This window comes from Cheilinus undulatus, linkage group 21 (genome assembly GCF_018320785.1).
Source record: "Cheilinus undulatus linkage group 21, ASM1832078v1, whole genome shotgun sequence".
In the NCBI taxonomy this organism is placed as follows: Eukaryota; Metazoa; Chordata; class Actinopteri; order Labriformes; family Labridae; genus Cheilinus; species Cheilinus undulatus.
Genome location: NC_054885.1, coordinates 21,806,337 through 21,828,324, shown reverse-complemented (window position 1 = coordinate 21,828,324; position 21,988 = coordinate 21,806,337).

Genomic DNA, 21,988 nt, shown 5'->3' with positions numbered 1-21,988 from the left:
ACTGGCCATAAATACCAATAGCACAGTTACAAAGTCAGGAAAATAAAAATAACAATTCACAAATCACAATATATGTATGCTGTTTGAAAAAGAAGTTTCATTATTGTAAAAAAAGCTGGCAGTAAAAAATACTGTAAAATGTTTCAGGATATCATGCTGACTTTACCATTAGGCTGCACTTTCTAAATATGACTATATAAATAAAAGCTGTTGTTTTTTTAACCATAGAAACAAATAATGTTTTGTCATAATTAACTCAATAAGCCCATGTTGATGCAGTATGAATCATGCTTTCCTGGCAATAATTTATAAAAATAAACTACCTCGGTGTTCCTAGGAAAAAGGTCCTCTTTTTTGGATGAATCATAGCCAGAAATAACTTTTTTTGTAGTTGAACATTTATTATGACAGAATTTTGTGATCTCATTAAAGAAAGACTTAACAACCAGATTTTGAAAATAAAAGTTACAGTCTTCGCTCTGTGACTCAGTCACAAGACTTATTGTTGCTCTCTGTTCCCAAAGTCCGACTTGAAATGGGTAAAAGGAGTTTCAGGTACGTGGCTCCTGCAGCCTGGAATCTACTGCAGGAGACTCTATGTCTAGGGGAGCTGGTCTCTTTAAATCTTCTTAAAAGTAGATTTAAGGCATTGGAGGATGATGCTTCAAGTTGTAGATGCTTTGACCAATGACTTTATGCTCTGTGATTTTCAGTTTGTTTGTCCTGTGTTTTTAACTGTTATATTTCATTTCTGTAACTCTGTTCATTGTGCTGCTGCCCTTCTTGTCCAGGACACTCTTGTAAATGAGATTTTTGATCTCAAAGAGGTTTTCCTGGTTAAATAAAATTAAATAAAAAAAATTAAATAAAGTCCATTCTCTCTGAAACCCCTGACATCCCTGTGGCACATCTCTATGCGTAATTATGTCTTTCAGTGCTGCACCAAGACCAAAAAGCCTGATCTCTCATGTCATAGGACAGCCTGTGTCCAGGTTAGGATTATTAAGATTTATTTTTGGGCATTTTTGTGCCTTTATTTGATAGATGAGGACAGTGGAAAGAGTCAGAAACAGGGACGAGAGCGGGGGAGAGACATGCTGTAAAAGGCCTCAGGCTGGATTCGGACCCAGGCTGTCCACGTACATGGGGCACGCCTTTAACCACCAGGCCACCTGCTCCCCAGGTTAGGATTAAATGTTCAGTTGTAAAGAATTTGTTCTATCATTATGAGAGTAATTTTTACCATTTAATGTGAACTGGAGTCAAATATACCACAGGATTTATAAACCATGTCCAGTTTAAACATAAGTGACCAAGACCATAATTGCGCCTTGTTGACATAAAATTAAATTGTATCCTGAGAGCAGCTGTTTTAATCCCCTACAGGGATAGATGTTTGGTTTTAAAAGGCAAAAACCTCTGACATTCATTAAGGTCTGAGATGCAGAAAACTAGTCAGAGGTGCAGACAGGGCTGGACTCAATCAGAGTCCGCGCAGCTGTACATGGTGGTTAAATTCTTCATCTTAAAAAAAGAGAAAACAAAATTAGACAAAATAGTCCTTCTCCTTTACTCTTAAAATCATCCAGTCTGTATCAGGCTCTTTTTGGACAGCATTTTGTGGAGCTGAGGTGAAGCAGTTGCGCTTTTAACGATGTTCCTCCCGGCTCTGAAGAAAGTTCACCGTACCATATCGAACTCAATTACTGCATAGTATTACAACCTTTCCTCACTATTACTGTAGAAAGGTCATGATAAATGAGTGAAAATGTGTCTTTTAAACACCTAAGAAGGTTAAAATTGATATTAATATATTTTTAAACATTTCCATCTTTTTTCCCAAATGTCTTGCGGGCCACATGACACCTGATGGCGGCCAGTGTGGCCCATGTACTGCCATTTGGGGATGGCTGCCATAGAGGACTTTATCATGTTTTATTCACTGGGAGGGCACCCTAGAATGAACTGTATTATGTTTTGTATCCTCTGAGAAGGCACCTTAGATAGCACTTTATCATGTTTTATCTCTAAGGGCACCCTAGAAGGCACATTTTCATTTTCATACATTGGGAAGGCATCCATAAGGGAACTATATCATGATTTTCTGACTGGAAGAACACCCCAGAGGGCACTTTACGATATTTAATCCACTGGGAGGGCACCCTTGAGGAGCCCTCTATCATGTTTTTTTCCTCTGTGAGGACAATTTATAGTTTTCATACACCAGTCAGGCATCCCGCAGGATACTTTATCATGATTTATCCACTGGAAGAATACCCCAGAGAGTACTTTATCATGTTTTATCCTCTGAGAGGGCAAATAACTGGGCACTTTGCTATGTTTTATCTGCTTCAAGGGTACTTTGGAAGGCACTGTGTCATGTTTTATTTACTGGGAGGCTGCCTTAGGAGGCACTTTATCATCTTTTAGCCTCTGACAGGGCACCTTAAAGGGCACTTTATCATGTTTTAGCCTTTGAGAGGGCACAACAGAGGGCACTTCATTGTGTTTTATCCTCTGAGAGGGCACCTTAGAGGCACTTTATTACCTCCGCCAAGGAGGTTATGTGATTGGCAGGGTTTGTTAGTTTGTTAGTTTGTTCGTTAATTTGTTAGCAACATAAATCGAAAGTTATGGACAGATTTTGATGACATTTTCAGGAAATGTCAGAAACGGCATAAGGAAAAACTGATTAGATTTTGGGCATGATCCGGATCACCGTCTGGATCCAGGAATTTTTTTAAAGGATTCTTTACTATTGGGAGATAAGGCTAATGGCAGAGGTCTGCGCTCTCCGAGTGCTTTTCTAGTTATGTTATATCCTCTGAGAGGGCACCTTAGATAGCACTTTATCATGTTGTAGCCTTTGAGATGCCACCATAGAGGGCACTTTATCGTGTTATTTCCTCTGAGAGGGCACCTGAGATAGCACTTTATCATGTTTAATCCTCTGAGAGGACACCTTAGATGGCACTTTATCATGTTTAATCCTCTGAGAGGACACCTTAGATGGCACTTTATCATGTTTAATCCTCTGAGAGGACACCTCAGATGACACTTTATCATGTTTTAGCCTTTGAGATGCCACCATAGAGGGCACCTTATTGTGTTATTTCCTCTGAGAGGGCACCTGAGATAGCACTTTATCATGTTTAATCCTCTGAGAGGACACCTTAGATGGCACTTTATCATGTTTAATCCTCTGAGAGGACACCTTTGAGGTCACTTTGCTATGTTTTTTTGTACTTTTCAGGTTCAAACCCAATTTTTTCCCGGTTTGGCTGGTTCAAATTTAGGTTCAGGAACCAGAACCGGTACGGAGCCCTGCAGGTCTGAAAGGCCTATGAGGGGGCTTCTTGGATGGCACTTTATCATGTTTCACCCACCAGGTGGCATCAATGAAGGCAATTTAGCGGCACTCTGGATTGAACTTTTAATGTTTTATTCACTGGGAAGGCACCCTGGGGGTACACAACCAAGTTTCATCCAATGGAAGAGAAACTTTATCATACTTTATCTACTGAGACAAGCCCTGCGGCACACATAAGGTGACACTAATGCGAAAATATTATTTACATCTCAGAAGTCAGTTTAGAAATATCAAACACTTTGGTGTGGTAGGTGTGTATCTGATCATCTCTGGCCTAAAATAACAACAAATATCTTGGTCAAACCAATGAAAAGCACTTCATGATAACCGCGAGCATTCAAGGCTTAAACAAAATCAGTAAGTACTCTAATGACAGATGTTTGTTTATCCTTCTTCTTCTTCTTCTTTTAGCTCATAATATTCTACTCAAGCAGCAATCTTTGATGTGCTTATAAACCAAATTTTCAAGACCAATAACTGTAGTAGTGAGCTCAAAAAGTGGTCTGGCCTCCATTATGGCTCAGGCAGTGAAGATGAAGGTGAGGCTTTGTCTGGGAGGGGTGGAGGAAGCTGGTATTTTGCCATCAGATCATCTGGCAAACATTGAAATAACTGAGATTTATTTGACACAGTAATTGAGTCCAGTCGATATCAGGAGGTAGCTCTGGAGAGCAAGCATTGGCAGGGAGAGATTTTATGGTTTGCCAAAATCTCCTTGGAGGATTTCAACAGTCTGTGGTCTGTAAGAAACGATAATCCTTTTTAGTTTTTAATAGAAGCAGAACAAATGTAATGTGGTCATCAGATGTTTAGCAAATCAGCCGTAGAGCCAGACTTTATTGTGACGCTGATCTGTCAGCCTAAGTGAACCAGGAGCTGTTATCTGTGATGGCACTTCATCTTGAACTTTTTAGTGTGGACATGATTGTTACAAGCAGTTTAAAGCTTTGTCAGAAGCATTGCACATGCTTGTTTGAGCTAGCTTTTAATTAGTATGTGACATTATTTCATTAAGATGTTAGCTTTAATGACTAAATATAATGACTGTAGGTCAGAGCATCATCTAGCATTATTTGTTTCCCTTTCTTTTTGAATGTATATGCTGCTTTCTGTCAATAAGATCCACAAAAATTAACTTGCTTGTGCATTATCTGGGGTTACTTTTGCAAATGCACCTTGTTTTAATATTTTTAATGAACACATTAATACCCCACAATTCTTATTAAAATGTATTCAGTGTCAAAGCTTCATAAAGTAAACATGCACCTCCAAACTGAGCAGCAGGGTGTTAGACATGTCCCTAATTCGATTTTTTCAGATCTTTCCTGACACACTAGATAAACATTTTCATATATCTGTTGCACATTCAACCGGGAAAACTCCCATACAGAGTGTTCGGGAAGGGCAGGACTTTTCAGAAAATTCTCAGGGGGTTCTGTCTGCCACATTCATTACGGGCCAATCAGAGCTATAAGACAAAATGAGGTAATAGAAATGTACAGCTCCATTAACTAATGTGAGCTCATTAGTGAGCCGCCATAGAAGTTTAGAAGTGGTGGAGCTTGTTGTGGGATAAAACTCATGCTGAAGCCAGACAGGAAAACTGCAAAAACATATTCTCTGCCATAAAATGAAGCCTAGCATAGTTCACACAGGACATGTTAGTCATATGTCCATCCATAATCAACTGAAGGCCAGCTGATCCCAATTATCGCCTCCCAGCTTTCACAGCCAATCACAACTATTTTTCTCAACAGTGTTGCATTTAAATATGACATACTTCTCACTAATCCTTGCTTATGTGAACACTGATGCATCATGCTGTTGCTGCTCACAAAGCTTAACCTCCTCCACCCCAGCCTCCTCCTTAATAGCATTAGGCATGTTGAACTCTCAATATGAGAGTGCAACATGCCTAATGACAGAATTTTATTGTATTCAATATGCTCTGCCATACATGTATATGAGGTTTCTAGCCATGCACTTCTTGGAAAGTCAAAACATAATGCTTGTTTAACACAGGGAAAATCTTTTCAGCAGACCCTTCTCTGGCAAGTCAAACTGTTTATCATTTTATTTTGCAGTGAAATGGTTAAATGTATGACAAGAGTGTCCCTGACTGTAAAGATTTCAGTGTGGTTCTTTGGTCTGGTTTATATAAAGAATTTTAGCCCAGTTATGTGAAAGCTCCACCAACAGTCATTGTATATCAGCTCACAGTCAGGGCCACCCATAAAAGGGGGAGAGAGGGGAAAGCTGTCTGGAGTTCATCCTTAACATATGCAGTGCTTAACAAATTTTATTGCAGAGCCTAAATACAGAACATAATTAATTAAAATAAACAATGAATATAAAAAGATCTTTTTGAAAAAGTGGTACGAGCCTTTATTATGTATTTCTATAACAAGCACACTAATTGTTAGTCCAGTAAAGTCAGAGTGCCATGCCATGACTTGCATAAAAGTTGGGGAAGCCAAAAAAAGAAAGGAAGATTGTTTGTCAGGACCTTTGACCCCAATAATAGTTTGATTTCAGACATGTTTACTACAATCTTCAAAAGCTGATCGGAGACAGACCAAAGTATCAATAAAACTTTTTTCACTGTAAATAGGATTGGATGAATACTCCACCATGTGTGGTCAAAAAAGGAAAGAGATCATCCCCAAGCCACTTCTGTGTTGTCTTGGCTGTTTGCTTATGGTCACTGTCATGTTGGAAGGTAAACTTTCGGCCCAGTTTGAGGTCCTGAGTGTGGATGTTCATTGAGGATATCTTTGTTCTTTGCTCCATTCAGCTTTCCCTCAACCCTGACCAGTCTCCCAGTCCCTGCTGTTGAAAAACACCCCCACAGTATGATGCTGCCACCAACATTCATCAGTGTTGGGATGATATTGGGAGGAACCTGAGCTAAATAACAATGAAAATATGTATGTCAAAGAGATATTCCAGTTTTTATTTATTTATTTATTTATTTATTTGTGACATGGGACAATGCACATTAATGGACATAGACATGTAAATGTACCAGATTGTAGCCATAGGCTAATTTCCATCTGTAGTCCCCGGCAGGATGATGGTATAAAAAAAAAAAAAAAAAAAAAGTACATTAAAAATCTACATAAGAGTCAGACAACACCAAAACAAGACAACATAGATGATACAGTAAAATACAGAGACCCAAATAAAACAATACTTAGCTTAGGACAGACCAGAGATAAATTGACCATTCCAGTTAAAGTGCATAAGGCTGTAATGCTAAAGTGCAAGTGTGCCGATATATTGCACATGGTCATGAGAAGAAATTGCACATCGCCCTAGGCCCAGTTAGATAAAGTACTGATATTACATAGCCCTATTGCACATAGTTAGCATTAACAGACGTGTTTATGCATATATTATTGCACCAAGAAAACATACATAAGTGCATCTATGTATGTATTATTGCACAAAATATGCATACATAGCTGTATGTAAGTATGTATGCATAGAAATATTGAGATGGTTAAACATGGTCACAATTCTGGTTTGTCCTGAGCCATACTTTCAGATTGCCTTTGAAACTTGCAAAGCTGGAGCATTCCCTGACAGAGAGTGGCAGAGTGTTCCACAGCATGCTTCCTCTGAAAGATATGACATCTTGCCCAAAGGTGGAGCGCCTAAGAGGTATTTTGCAGTCTCCTCTAACGGTTGCTCTAGTCAGTCTAGTTGACGACTCACTTATTGGTTTCTGTTTGATGCAATCATGTAGTGGAGGCAGCGCAAGCCCATGTAAAACTTTATATATCAGGCAGGCAGTTTTAAATTTTTGAAAATTTTCAAAGCTCAAGAGCTTGTACTTTTGAAGGATAATACAGTGGTGGTATGAGAGTGGTTTCCTGTCCAGTATTTTAATGCTCTTTTACACAGGGATTCAACAGGTTTAAGAGATGATGCTCCTGTAAGTGACCAGCTAGCAATGCAGTGATCAATATGTGAGAGTATCACTGAATGTAAAAATAAAAGAGCAGCACCTTCTGAAAGAGATGTTAGAATTTGTCTAAAGTTATTTAGGTTAAATTTAACCTTGTTTGACACTTTTTTAATGTGGCTCTTAAAGGAAAGAGAAGAGTCCAGAGTAACCCCTAGGTACTGAAACTCATGCACGAGTTATAATTCTTCCCTTCCTAGAAATACATTCGAGTGAGACATCTCTTTTGGCTGTTTAGAGAACATCATGCAGACTGTTTTCTTAGTATTTAAAAGAAGAAATGATTTGTTAAGCCAGTTATGAATGTGGCTCATTGCTAAGGTGAGAATTTGACTGGCTTCTTTGACATTTTTAGCTGGTGTAAAAATTACGGTATCATCTGCATGCATCTGAAAGTTAACATCTTGACAGGCATTGGGAAAATCATTGATGTACAAGGAGAATAGGATCGGTCCGAGAATGGAGCCTTGTGGGACCCCCCATGGACAGTCAAGGTAAGGAGATTTGACACTGTTGACCACAACACACTGTTTCCTGTTTGTTGAGTATAATTTGATCCAGCTTAAAGCTTCAGCAGAGAAATTGAGGTGGGTAAGTTTAGAGAGCAAGACTGGGTGGTCAACAGTGTCAAATGCCCTTTTCAGATCCAAAAATACAGCACCAACACAGTCTTTTTTATCTAGGAAATGTTTGGTTCTTTCAAGGAACATAGCGAGAGTGGTTTCAGTGGAATGGTGGGTGCAAAAACCAAACTGCATGGGGTGCAAAGGGGTGTGACTGTTTAGATGTTCAATTATTTGTGTTGCAACCCATTTTTCTATTATTTTAGAGACATCTGGTAGGATACTTATTGGCCTGTAGTTATTTGTTTCTGTTTCATTTCTTGATTTGTATATTGGGGTTACTGTGGCCCCCTTCCACAAAGTTGGGAATACTGCATTTTTTTATGGATAAGTTAACCAAATGTGCTATTGGATATGCTAAGGATTCTTTGTGAGTTTTTAAAAAGTTTGTGTCATATCCGTGATTATCTTTGGCTTTGGAGTTATTCAAAGAACTGATGATTTTGATTACCTCTGGTTCAGATATTTCTTGTATGGTAAAAACTGGTAGAGCTTCATTAATGGGGCTGTAGTCAAGAACTGATGGGACGAATAAATTAATATCAGAGGCATTCTTACCCTACTATACGGCCACCAAAGCCAAAAAGGCACTGCCACCTTTAACAGACCCAGGTTCCGTACATGCAAACTCCAGGTAGTGACAACACTGATACTACCCACCCAAGCAAGACTCCTCATTGCTGTCACAAGAAGACAACTAGTCGTGATGCGGACATCACCCATGAAACTGCAAAGAGAACATGAGAGAAGAGAGTGTGTGAATAAAACAGCAAAGATGAAGAAAGCTTATTATTGAGATAATCAGGAGGATGTCTCTGAGAAACCTTTATAAAGACAGGGAGGTGCAAAAATCTCATTTGGAAAATTTGAAAACAACATGATGAGTTTGACATAAAAACGTCACAGCAGCAAAGGCAAAGTGACAGAAAAGAAAAGTTTGGACAGAGACAGCTATTTATAGATGTCAAAAGAGATAAATTGGCAGTCATAAAAGAGCAGCAGGCCACCTCTGTGAAATAAAAGACAAGGCACAGTTGTCTAAAAAAGCAGCCAAGAAATATGCAGAAGAAGCAAAAGGAGAAGAAGCCTGAAATGCACAAGTCTATTTCTGCTCACAGGGAAATGACAAAACTTTAGAAGGAGCAGAAGAAGGCAGAGAAGCGAGGAAACCTGGAGCGGTGTCAGACCCAGAAGGAGGCGGACAGGTTGTTTGGTGAGGAAGAAAAACAGGCTGAGATGATCAAGGAGCATAACATTGGTATAATATTACAATAACAGGAATGCAAAAATGATAGCTGGTGGGCGTGGCTGTTTGGAAAAGATATAAAGAGAGGAACAGAGATTAGTAAGGTTGAATGGGAACAGTGAGGCTAACTGTAAGTTTATGATGCAGCCCACTAGCCGTCTGTCAGTGTCTTTGAAGATACCACCTACAGTAGGACAATCCCCCAAAGAAAGTGGAGACATCAAATTAACCCTTTATAGGGCACTCATTAAAAGACTTGGAAATGTTTTATTTGAGCTCCAGAATATCCCATGAGTTTTTTAAACTTTTGTCATTTTTCTATATATTTTACATTATTATGGTGAAAATCAAGGTCCAGTTATGGACATTAAAGGACCATTTATGAAAAGAAAGGTTGCCATATAGTGTATGCATGTTAAAATGTTATTTATGGAAAATAAACACTTAGAAAGTCAAATGAGCATTTACTTAGCCTTTAAAAATATTTAAATACAAGATATTTATCTTATACGCATAATCATATTTGAAGTGAATTATGACACTTCAAAGATGAATCCACATGCTGCTTTGCCACGAAACTTACGACACAGAACAGAGCCAGGTCAAATATCAACAAGCCTTCAATAAAATGGCCACAGTGATTCCTGACAGTGTCAGGGATAACAGAATTGTTGAAGTTGACTTTAAATTTAGACCTCTTTTGCAGGCAAGACATAACTGGCCCCAGAATACAGTATAAGTCTACCACTCTATTTGATCTTAAAATTTCAACAGGAAACCTAAAAGAAACAAAAATACTATATTAAAATTGAATTCTAGCAGTGATAAGAATCACAGTAAAAAGTAAAAACTGATTTATGCCATTTAAGTTGAATATAACTGCTTCTGTTGTAAAACTGACTGAAGTCACATCTATTTCACTATTTACACCATTTATTGTTCCTTATATTTCCATTGGAAAACCTTAAAAACCCCACAAATGTCCAATGTCTGAATGAATTTAAACAGCAGAAAGGCTCATGTTAAAAATAAAAACTGACATAAACTACATGAGTATAATTACACTGTTATGAGGTCATAAAAATGACCAAAAATTGCTGCAATGTAAATCATCATTTCTTGAAAATGTGTATAATTAGTAAAAATTACCACTGGAACATTCTTTTTAAAATGTATTTATTTATTTTTTAGAAACCTGTGGCAACATCTTACAACTCTACAGCGTTCTATTATCCTGTATACACTCACTAGCCACTTTATTAGGTACAATTGTTCAATTGCTTGTTAACACAAAAAGCATATCAGCCAATCACGTGGCAGCAACTCAATGCATTTCGGCATGCAGATCCCATCAAGATGACTTGCTGAAGTTCAAACCAAGCATTAGAATGACTAAGAAAAGGGATTTAAGTGATTATGAACATGGCATGGTTTTTGGCCGAGTATTTCAGAAACTGAAAACTGCAGGCTAGTTTGAGATGATAGAAAGGCGACAGTAACTCAAACACTCATTATAACCAAGGTATGCAGAATACCATCTCTGTATGTACACACATCAAACCTTGACACAGATAGACTACAGCAGCAGAATACCACACTGGGTACCACTCCTGTCAGCTCAGAACAGGAATTGGAGGCTAGAATTCATACGGGCCAACATCCAAGCTAAAATTAGACAATAGAAGATTGTAAAAAAAAAAAAAAAAATCCTGGTCTAATAAGTCTCAATTTCAGCAGTGACATTCAGCTGCTGGGTCAGAATTTGGAGTAAACTACATGAAAGCATGGATCCATCCTGTCTGGTTTCAACGGTTCAGGCTGGTGGTGGTGTGTGATGGTGTGGGGGATATTTCCTTGTCACACTTTTGGCCCTGTAGTACCAACTGAGAAGAATTAAGGCAGTTTTCAAGGCAAATGGGGTCCAAAAAAGACGTAAAACTGGATTTTGTGAGTTCTGGAGGAAACAGGAAGTTTTAGACGCTCTTAGCCTCTACTGATTGGTCAGATGTTGTGATGTCACACGTTGACTGATCTCCAGACACATGGGCTGTGTCTGAAATCACTCCCTATTCACTATATAGTGCACTATATAGTGAACACGCCATTTTGTAGTGGTGTCCGAATTCTGAGTGAGCATCATTATTCACTATATAGTGCACTCATTCTATCCCACAATGCATTGTGAAAAGTAGTGAACAACCTATGGTAACTAGCCCAGCAATATTTACCATAATGCATCGCGGTTGCTGCTCTCAAACATGACGGACGAACGAGTTGAGCACAGGAACATACATAAAAGCTTTTTAAAATGCTTTTTTGTTTGTTGGTTTTACCAAATCTGTAAGAAAATATTAAGGATTCAAAACAGAGTAACTTATTCCCCCTATGACAGTGTTTCCCAACCATTTTTCCTGGAAGCCCCCCCCCCCTTCACGCTCCTCAGAAAAGCGGAGCCCACCTAGGACCCAGGAGAGAAGAAAAAGTGACATATTGCTGCCAAAAATCAACAAAGATTTTAATTGTTCCGCTGATAAAACCCTAAAAAAAGGTCCATGCATACTTTTTTTAGCAAAAGACCTTTGTATGAACTACTTTATAACTGCTTTATCATAGTTTTAGTCAATATTTGCAAACCTAATTTTGGCAGCCTCAGAGCAGACAAAGCCTCGCGCCCCCCCTAAGATCTCTGGCGCCCCCCCGGGGGGTCCTGGACCCCAGGTTGGGAACCAAGGCCCTATGAGACAAGAGACCATCGTCTTTTTGCAAAAATAAGGGATAATTAGTGTAGATAATACACACAAAACATGTATATTATTTTGTCACTATAGAGACAACTTTTTTATCTATTAGTATAGCCTATTTAGTTTTTGTGTGAAAATACGTTGCATTTTGTTGAAGTTTTCATTGAAATTCTACCGTTAATTTTGATCCTCAGCCATTGTCAAGGAAATTTACGAGCTGTTGCTGCTAAACGTTTTAATTGTGAGACGGTGATGATGTCATCGTCCGCGGCTGGAGTAGTGTCCGAAATCATTTTTGTTTTTTGCAGTTGAGTCTACTATATAGTCCACTATATCCTGCTCACTATAGAGTGGATAGGGAGTAGGGAATGAGTGTGTCGTTTTGGACTCAGCCATGGTTCTTTGCCCCATAAAGATTTAAAGCTCTCACCCAGCAATCAGCAGATGTTTTAGACCTTAATTGCCAATCAAAAAGGCAAACAGACTTGGTCTTGACTTTTTTCACTCCTTTTCTTAAAGCTTTCTTCAGCTCTAAACTGATTGGTGGAGGGAGAACTGAAGAGGGCATTGGGAGGAGAGGTAAAAAATCTTTAATTGCCGTGTCCTGGAGAACTGAGAACTCACAAGATCAGTCCTAAACATTTCTTGACCGGATTTTTGTCCATTTTCTTACATAAAAAGAAACTAAAAAAAAAAACTCCTAACCTCCCTATGACTGCTTTGTCTGATAGTGAATTACACAACTATCTTCCATATAGACTTCATTGACCTGTAGTGATCATGTCACCTTTTTCAATAAATAGCCTCACACTGCTTCTTTGTCTTTGTCAACTCAGTGATGCTGTCCATCCATCGATAACCTTGGAGCATTGTCAACATGAATAATGTGCTAAATTAAGATCTTTAGCTGGTATTGATTATGAATTTGCCCCTGTCCTTGAACTCCCCCTCAGCACGTCTCTCATTTTATTGCAATAAAAGACGAATACAGTTCAGGTCAACCTCCAAAGAGTCCATGTATTTGTGGACGGTATTGCAGATTGAGTGCATGTCTTCATCCTAAAGCATTACTACCCTTTAAAGACAAGGAGGTGAGTAAAGCATGCAAAGCCAGCGTAATTATCTCCATGCTATATCCCAATGCTGTTGAGTGTGATCCAGCAAGCCAAAGAGAAAGGACTGATCCTCTCAGAGCATTTCAACCTGCAGAAATCTTGGCATGAATGCCCCAGCAAAATGTGGTCAGGAATGTGTGGTCAAAAATTCCGTCCCTGTCCCCCATGGTAAACAAGCTAGCACACATTCATTAATGAGCTCTTGACTGGACCTCAAATGTGTATTGACCTGCTGAGGACAAATGGGGACCATTTCCCTCGATGAATTGAAGCCATTTGTTACAGTTTAGGATTGGTTCTTTGTCATGGCAACCACCCGTGTGTAGTCATGAAATAAGAAATTGCATTTTCTCAACTGGAATTGATTTAAGAAGAAATGTAATGGTTAGGATTTTGACAGAGCGAACAGCCTAATGATTTTATCAAGGAGAACACCTTAGAGTGTCTCTTTCAAAAACTAGAGAAAAAGTCACATTTCAAAAGGTTCATCACAAGGTACCTGCTGTTATTTCGCAGTTGCTCTTCAAATACAGTAAATGGACAAAGTATACTGCCATCTGACCATCAAAGCAACCGGGACTGTGATGACATTGCCTTTAAATACTTGTGCGTAATTAAGCTTTCTCAAGTTGTACCCATTGATTCCATATAGCATTTATGAGGTCAAGCACTGATGTTGGATGAGAAGGCCTGGTTCACAATCTCCATTCCAGTTCATCCCAAAGATGTTTGATGGGGTTGAGGTCAGGACTCTGTGTGGGCCAGTCAAGATTTTCCCACATCAAACTAATCAAACCATGTCTTTATCATCCTTGCTTTGTGCACTGGAGCACAGTCATTTTAGAATAAGAGGGCCTTCCTCAAACTATTGTCACAAAATTGGAAGCATAGCATTGCCCAAAATGCCTTGGTACGCCGAAGCATTAAGATTTGCTGGAGATAAGGGGTATGGTGTGGCTGTAGACGGTTCATCTCCAACGGCCACTCACACAAAATGTTAATCTGAGACATGGTATGTCTCAAAACAGAAGTTACACCCTATTTCCAGTTTTAAATTTTTCTTTTTGTTCAATTGTATTCATAAACAAAGTCTGGATTTTATATTCATGAAATAACCACAAGGAAAATTTGAAAGACTAAGCAACATTTCATAAGTAAAATGCTCACTGGGCTTCTCTGAGAAGTCAGAAATTAATCAAGCACAACATTCAACCACTAAAACTAATTTTTCTGCTCAGGAATGCAAGTAAATAACTATAATTTGACATATTAATCAAGAAATAATAATGTGCTTTACTATTTTTTTAGTTTTTTTGTAAATCAGTAAATTTGAAAATTCATTGATAACAATAATAATTAGATTTTAGCATTAAAAATATAATTTGGGTTAAAGAGCTTTTACATATTGGTGTATTAACCATTGCAGAAACATAAGAAATGATTTTGGTAATTACCAATGCTGTCAATTTAGGGCAGCTGTGGCATAAACCTTACTTTAGTTAGGGTTAGGGTGGTCTAATAAATTTGTTAAGCACTGTAGATACGTAAAAAAAGTAGCTGCTTTGTGATCTTAGCATCATGGTAGCTACATAGCTATGCAGCTATGCCATACATAAGTAAGCCACAGAGCTAAGGCTATCTTAACTATATGGATGATGAAGATAAGTAGCTTACATAGTGGATTTGTGTGCATAGCTTCAGCTATGTCAGATATGTAGCTCCGTAAGATATGCAGCTGTGTTATCTATAAATAAGTTAGCTTTAGCTATGTGAACTTTAGCCAACATAGCTAAAGCTAACTCAGCTTGAAAGATAAGGTAGATACATAGCTGACATAGCTGTTCTGTAAGTTATGTAGCTAAAATGGCTTACACAGCTAACAAAGCTACATATGCTATGCTTTCTGCGTTATAATGTTTTCATGGAGCTATCTTCCTTTAAGACTGGTAACTCAGCTTCATTAAACATTTTGTTACCAGGTTTTGCAGATCATGTTTTTAACTTTTGGTATCCTAGCGTTAAAATCTTACCCTAAACTGATATTTAATCCAATTTTAATTACAAAGTTTAAGCATATTTCTTTTCAGACTTCTTAGATGAGCGGTCTGTAGGAGTGGCTGTCAGAGATGTCCTCAAACAGACCCCTCTCCAAAACTGGAAAACAAGCCGATACCATTGTCCCTCCTCCACCAAACTTCACAGTTTGCACAATGCAGTCAGACAGGTAATGCTCTCCCAGCATCTACCAAACCTGGACTGCCCATCGGACTGCCAAACAGATAGCATGACTGATCTCTCCACAGAACCATTTCCATCAAACTTCCATTGCACAGTTTTTGTGCTTACATTAATGCCAGTGGAAGTTCAGAACTCTTCAGCTATGGAATCAGCAGAGCTTTTACTCATCATGCACCTTGGCAGTTTTTGCCCCAGCTCTGTGATTTTATGTTGTCCTCCACTTCATGGCTGAGTTTGTTGCTCTTAAACACTTCCACTTTCTACTAATATCACTTACAGTTGACTGTGGAAAATCCTGCAGGGGGAAATTTTACAAACCGTCAAAGGTACCACGCTTGAAGACAGTGAGATCTTAGGGGAAGATATATAAATCCCTGTAACTCTGGTTAACATGGCTTTTAAATTGGGAAAAAATAAATAGATAAATAAATAAATACATAATGATATTTATCATAAAGTAGATTCAATTATAAAATTACTTGACTAGTTTGTGGCAAAATTCTTAATGATCAAAACAAATACCAGTTCCTGATATTAAAATGATACCACTGGTGAGAGCTGTCTTTGCTCTGCAGTAATCAACAGGAGGCAATGACCATTTAGAGGGTGCTTATTTCAAGTTGGATTATACTCAAAGAAAGCCTGGCTACATTGATCTAACACAGCCCAAAAAGCCAATGGATCACTGAAACACAGAGAAACAACTAATCTAAGCTTTAACCCAAACTTCAATGTTAATTCAGCTTCATCTGTTACTGATTAAACCAGGCTGATGTGCCTTCATGCTTCACCTTGTGGACTTAAAATCAGGTACATATAAATGTTGGGAAACCAGGTTCCTGGCTACGTATCAATGTCCATTGACCATTGTGTCCAAGTCCACATTATAGCTACCTCTGTCTAAATCATTGTCCTTGATTTAAGCATGTGTTTATATTTTATTCCCTTTTTTTGTACATTTCCCATAATTGCAGGAAGTTGTGTCTCAGATTGTTTGCTCTGACAAAGCCAGAGGCGTTATGTCTAAAAGTTGTCCTCCCAGGAAGGCCATTCTTGGGAACATGATATCTCATGAATGCCCCAACAGGTGTTCTTCAAACTTTGCACCAGTATTCAACCTTGCTCAGTGATGATTTGGTTTGATTTTGGAAGGTATGAATGGAAAGTCATTGTGTAAAGACTCATGTGAATCCCTTGCTTGTGATATCTCAAGAACGCTTTATGGGATTTTCTTCAAACTTTTCACAGTTGTCCACTGTTGTTTTGGAAGTACAGTCAACCTGAATGGGCCACATTTTAATCAATCACACTACCAAAGAAAACACAGTTCAGTTGACTGTTGATTTTAGCAGCAAACATTTATGTCCATACATCTTGGCATATGAATGACAATCCACTCAATATAAGAACTGTTACCTGATTAGATATTTAGATGCATGTGTGATGAATGACATGGTCTTTTTCTAGACATTTAAGATTGACTAAACAACATTTCAACTGAAAATAAGCACATTCACAGACCTTGGTGTCAGAATAAAACTGTTCCAGTATTCATATCTTGAGTTTTACTAGAACTGGATCGAATTCCGTGCACTTAAAAAAGACATCCAGTGTTCATGGCAATCCTATCTTTAGTTTCTATTTTGAAAAAAAAAAATAATTTTGAAGTTTCTATGAACTTTAAAGAGGATGTTCTTTTCTTTCCACTTTTTTCTTTGTCCAAACAGTAGAAAAGCAGACAAGCAGAAAAACTGCTATGGTAAATGGGTCCTCATTTGATGCTCCAAAATCGAACAAGGTTGGAGTTCATGAGTCAAGGCACTTAAATGTGCGACAGTAGTGCTTTTGGTGCACATTTAACCATTTATAACATTAGTTGTACTTCAAACATTCATGTCAAATGACTTTCCACCTGCACTCCAAACTCGTTTTGACTCTGGAGCATCAAATGAGGAAAGTTAGCTTTTCTGGAGCCCAAGCCAGAATCAGTTTCTGATGTGGGTGTGAAGAGGCAGGAAGGGAAACTTTTAGTCAAGGGATTTTGAAGTAGTTTGAAGTGTTGCATGTTCAAATAAAAGATTATTGATCAAATGTTATCATTAATAGCGATGCAAATACTTAGCAACATCATTGTCACACGTGGATCCAGCACATTACAAATGACCTCAGCAACAGCTTATCACGTAACTCAGTTTGATATATTTACACCATAATTTCTTTCACTCCTTTTTTTGTTATTTAGAATGGGGGCTGTAAAAGGGCCTTTATTCCTGCCATTTGAAAATAACATAAAATTACAAATGAAAAAAAAAAATGGAAAAGGGAACCCTTGTTTTACGGGCAAAGGGAAGGTAATCAGGCACTCTTAGCTCCACCCTCTGCACTAGCATGGTCATAAATAACATACTGTATGCTGCTTATGGATGCTGTTGTAAAGACTCAAAACATCATGTTTATTCATGCATGATTGTCTAGACCTTTATAGCCCTCCTGAGTCTGTTCTGCAAACAACTATTTTAGCACCTGCATGTAAGTTAAGCACATTTTGAAAATATGATCATTTTCTATAAGCAGACATTCCCAAAACATGTCAGTCTGTAAAAAGTATTCACCCCCTTTAATGTTTCCTCCTTTGATTTTATACATCAGTCATGGTCAATGTGATTTGTATTTTCTTAAACAAAGAATCTAACAAACAAAAAAACCTCTTTAATGTTACATTGAAAACAGATCTCTAAGAAGTAATGTCAATTGCACAAAAATATGTAAGGTAAAATAAGCAGCTCCATAAATATACACCCTCTTTTAAGTGACTGACCTGATTCAACAGAGGTTGAGTCAGTTGGTGCTAGTAGTTTCACATTTAGTAAAATGGAGATCACCTGAGTGCAGTAATTGTGACTTGAGTGATTGTGGTAGAAAGACATCTGTGTCTGGAAGGTCCAGTCACTAGTTAATCAGTATTCTTGGCTACACCTTGATGAGAAAAGAACACTCCAAGCAACTCAGGGTACAAAAGTCAGAGGATGAATACAAAAAAAATCCAAGGCATCCTCTGGAGTTCAGTAAAATGAGCAAGAAATGGAAGAAATATGACGTGTAAATCTTCCTAGATCAGGCCGTCCTCACAATCTGAGTGATAGTGCTAAAAGAAGAGAGACCACCAAGATATGACTACTCTGAAGGAGCTAAGACGGGAGAGATTCTGCATGCATCAACTGTTGCCCAGGTTCTTCAGCAGTCAAAGCTTTATGGGAGAGTGGCAAAAAGAAAGCCATTGTTGAAGAAAACTCATTTCATTTCAACTAGTGTTACACAAAAGGCAAGTAGGAGACTCCTAGTAAAGTGGGAGGAAATTCTTCGGTATGATGAGACAAAAAATGGTGCTTTTTGCCTTCAGACACCAAACATTGCACATTCCCACTGTGGAGCATGGTGGTGGCAGCATCATGCTGTGGGGATGCTTCTAAGCAGCCCGCCCTGGAGGGCTTGTGAAGGTAAAGGGTAAAATGAATGTGGCAAAATATAGGAAAATCCTGGAGGATAATCTTATTCAGTCTGCAAGAGAACTACGGCTTGGAAGAGTATTTATTTTCCAGTAAGACAATGACCCAAATAATACAGCGAAAGCTTCATTTACTGATATGACTTTGTAGAAATATTTTTTCACTTAGACACTGAGGAAATTTTTTGGGTTTTTTGGTCAAAAAGCCAAATTATTTTGACTATGGTTGATTTAAAATATCATCTAAAGGGTAAAACATCCAAAGGGGTGAATATTTTCTATAGGCACTGCAAACCACCTCTGTGCAGATACAGCAAAATGCCTGAAAAATAAATATATATTTATTTGATTAATTTGCATTTTCTGTAATTTAGTTGAGCACCCTTTCTTTTATAGGAATGATGTTTTAAATGTTTTAAAGACTAAGAAACTTTAACAGTTTTTAATTTATCAACATAACATAGAGAAGCTTAGAATAATAAACTATCAACATGTTTTCAGATCCCTTTGTCTCTGTTTGATTACTGTAAGATAGTGTGTGAAATACTTTTAAAAACATATCAACATCATAAAAACATATTAAGTCTATTTTCCCCTCTTACTAATCAAATTTCAGTTGAAAAGGCAACTGGAAGTAAGCAATTATCTGTGGGGCCCCTGCAGACCCAGAATTAAACCCTTCAGCTGGAGCCCTGAAGGCAACATGTGCAGCGCCTCTCTGTTCAATACCCCGGACAGAGTCATCCAACAAAGCAACACTGACACAGAATCAGCATTACGTTTAACTTTGCTTTGAGAAGCCATTACCTTGGCACGGACTAGACAGCTTTATTTAATCTTCAAGCTGCCAGCTCTGTCCCCTTCCCAGACTGGCACAGCAGGTGCTTGTTCATTCAATCTGTAGGAGCTGGCATGAGTCAGGGAATTTGATTATATCTAGAGGCCTGAAAAACCTGGCAAAGAGCAAAGTTCACACAGATGCCTATCTGCATGAGGACTGTGGAATCAGTGTTCTGAGGCAGTGCAAAAATAAACTGTATGTAAATCATATAAAACAGCTATAACTCATTAGGGCCTTAAGAATCGAGATACGTTTATTGTTTAGGTCAGTAGTATGCTTCCTGTATACTTGGTGTTCAAATTTAGTCCTGGAAAAAAAAAAAAAAAAAACAATCAAAATGTTTGCAGAATTAACACAGCAGCATTGCCTAGCACTGAACGAGTGTAAGTAAAACACAGCCAAGTACAAGTATCATGATCTATAGGCTGTATTTCCCTTTATTGATAACATTGGTTGTGGGCCAATAAAGAACACACTGACACTAACACTGAACCTACAATAAAGCCAAATGTTTGCCAAAAACTGACGAGAGATTCTGGTCCACTGTGGATTGTACCAACCTGAAAGATTTTAAAGATTCTATCAGTAAGTTTAGTACACACTCAGGGAGGTCTTGGCATCATTACCTTGATTTCTCTCGCCAACTCCCCTATTCATATGTCTTAGTTAAATATAACACTCCAATTTCTAGAAAAGTCTGGGCATTCTGTTAGATGTAAATAAAATCATATGCAATGATTTGAAAATCCCATAAACCTATTTTTATTAGCAATAGAACATAATCAATCATCAATCAACCAATCAAACTATTTATATAGCACCTTTCAAACAAATTCAATTACAGTTCAAAGTGCTTTCCAGGGTTGTACAACAGTGATTGACAAAAAGGTAAAATGGTAAAAAGATTTAGAATGATTAAAAGATGAATAATAACAAAAGAGACAGAGATAAAAGACAGAGCAGTAAAAGGAAGACTTTATGAAATAAGAAACATTAAATTTAGCATAAAAACAGAAAAAAAATAATTTCAAAACAATGATAAAAGATTTAACATTCCAAATCATTCAAAGCCTATAAAACTGGACATTAAAGAATAGATGATCATAACTAGAGTTAAATAAAAGCCTATAACTAAAATTAATTAAATTAAATTAAAATTAACAAATTAACATTTAGAAATTTCTATAAGAAATGGAATAAAATAGAACAATGATTGCAATAACCTGTATAGTCATAAAAATTATAAAGTACTACATAAAAGCCAGACTGAATGAATGAGTTTTCAGCTTGGGTTTGAAAATCTCAATATTCTCAGCTCCTCTCAGATCCTCTGGCAGGCTGTTCCACCGTCTTGGAGCATAAAAGCCGAAAAAAAGATTCACCATACTTTTTAGTTCTGCTCTGTGGAACAGCCAAAAGAGAAGTTCCAGAGGATCTGAGGATCCCTCCGGGTTCATAAACTAAAACCATCGCTGATAGGTAGTCTGGGGTGAGGTCATGTAGTGCTTTAAAAACAAATAAAAGAATTTTAAAATCAATACTGAAACTAACAAGTGCAAGGACTCCAAAAGTCTGGTCTTGGCTGTGGAATGTTGAATGAGCTGGAGCTGATTTATGGTATTCTTTGGTAGACCAGAGAGGAGAGCATTACAGTAGTCTAGCCTGTTAGTGATAAAAGCATGCATTAGTCTCTCAGTTTGGCTCAGGGAGAGCAATGGTCTAACTTTGGCAATGTTTTTAAATGATAAAATGGTGTTTTTATGACACCCCCCCCCCATTGCACATGAGCCTTAAAATGAAAATCATAATTAAAGATCACCCCAAGGTTTCGTGCTTCTTGACACAGGTTTGGTCCTATTCAGAGAAGTATGGGGGTCATAAACAACATATCAGATGTTAAAACTGAGACATTATACCAGGAAAAGTAGGCATTACTAATACAAACAGCTAATTTTCAACTCTTGAGATTATTTCCAAGAGGTCAGTAACATGACTGAGTGTGAAAGGAGCATTTTAGAGAAGCAGAGAAGTAAATATGGACAGAGGTCACCAATCAGCAAAAGCTGCGTCTTAATGTTGTGTAAAAATTTCAGCAAAATTTTCCTCAACATAAAAATGTGAAGATATTAACTGTCCAACCATCACCATTACACAATACCATATAAAGATTCAGAGAATCTGGAGCAATCTCTGTGCAAAGGGACAATGCCAAAGGTCAGTATTGGATCTGATGATCTTTGGGCTTTCAGGCAGCACTGTGTTAAAAACAGTGATGATTCTGGACTAGAAATCACTGATTGGGCTCAGGGGCACTTCCAGAAATCATTGTCCGTCAACACAGT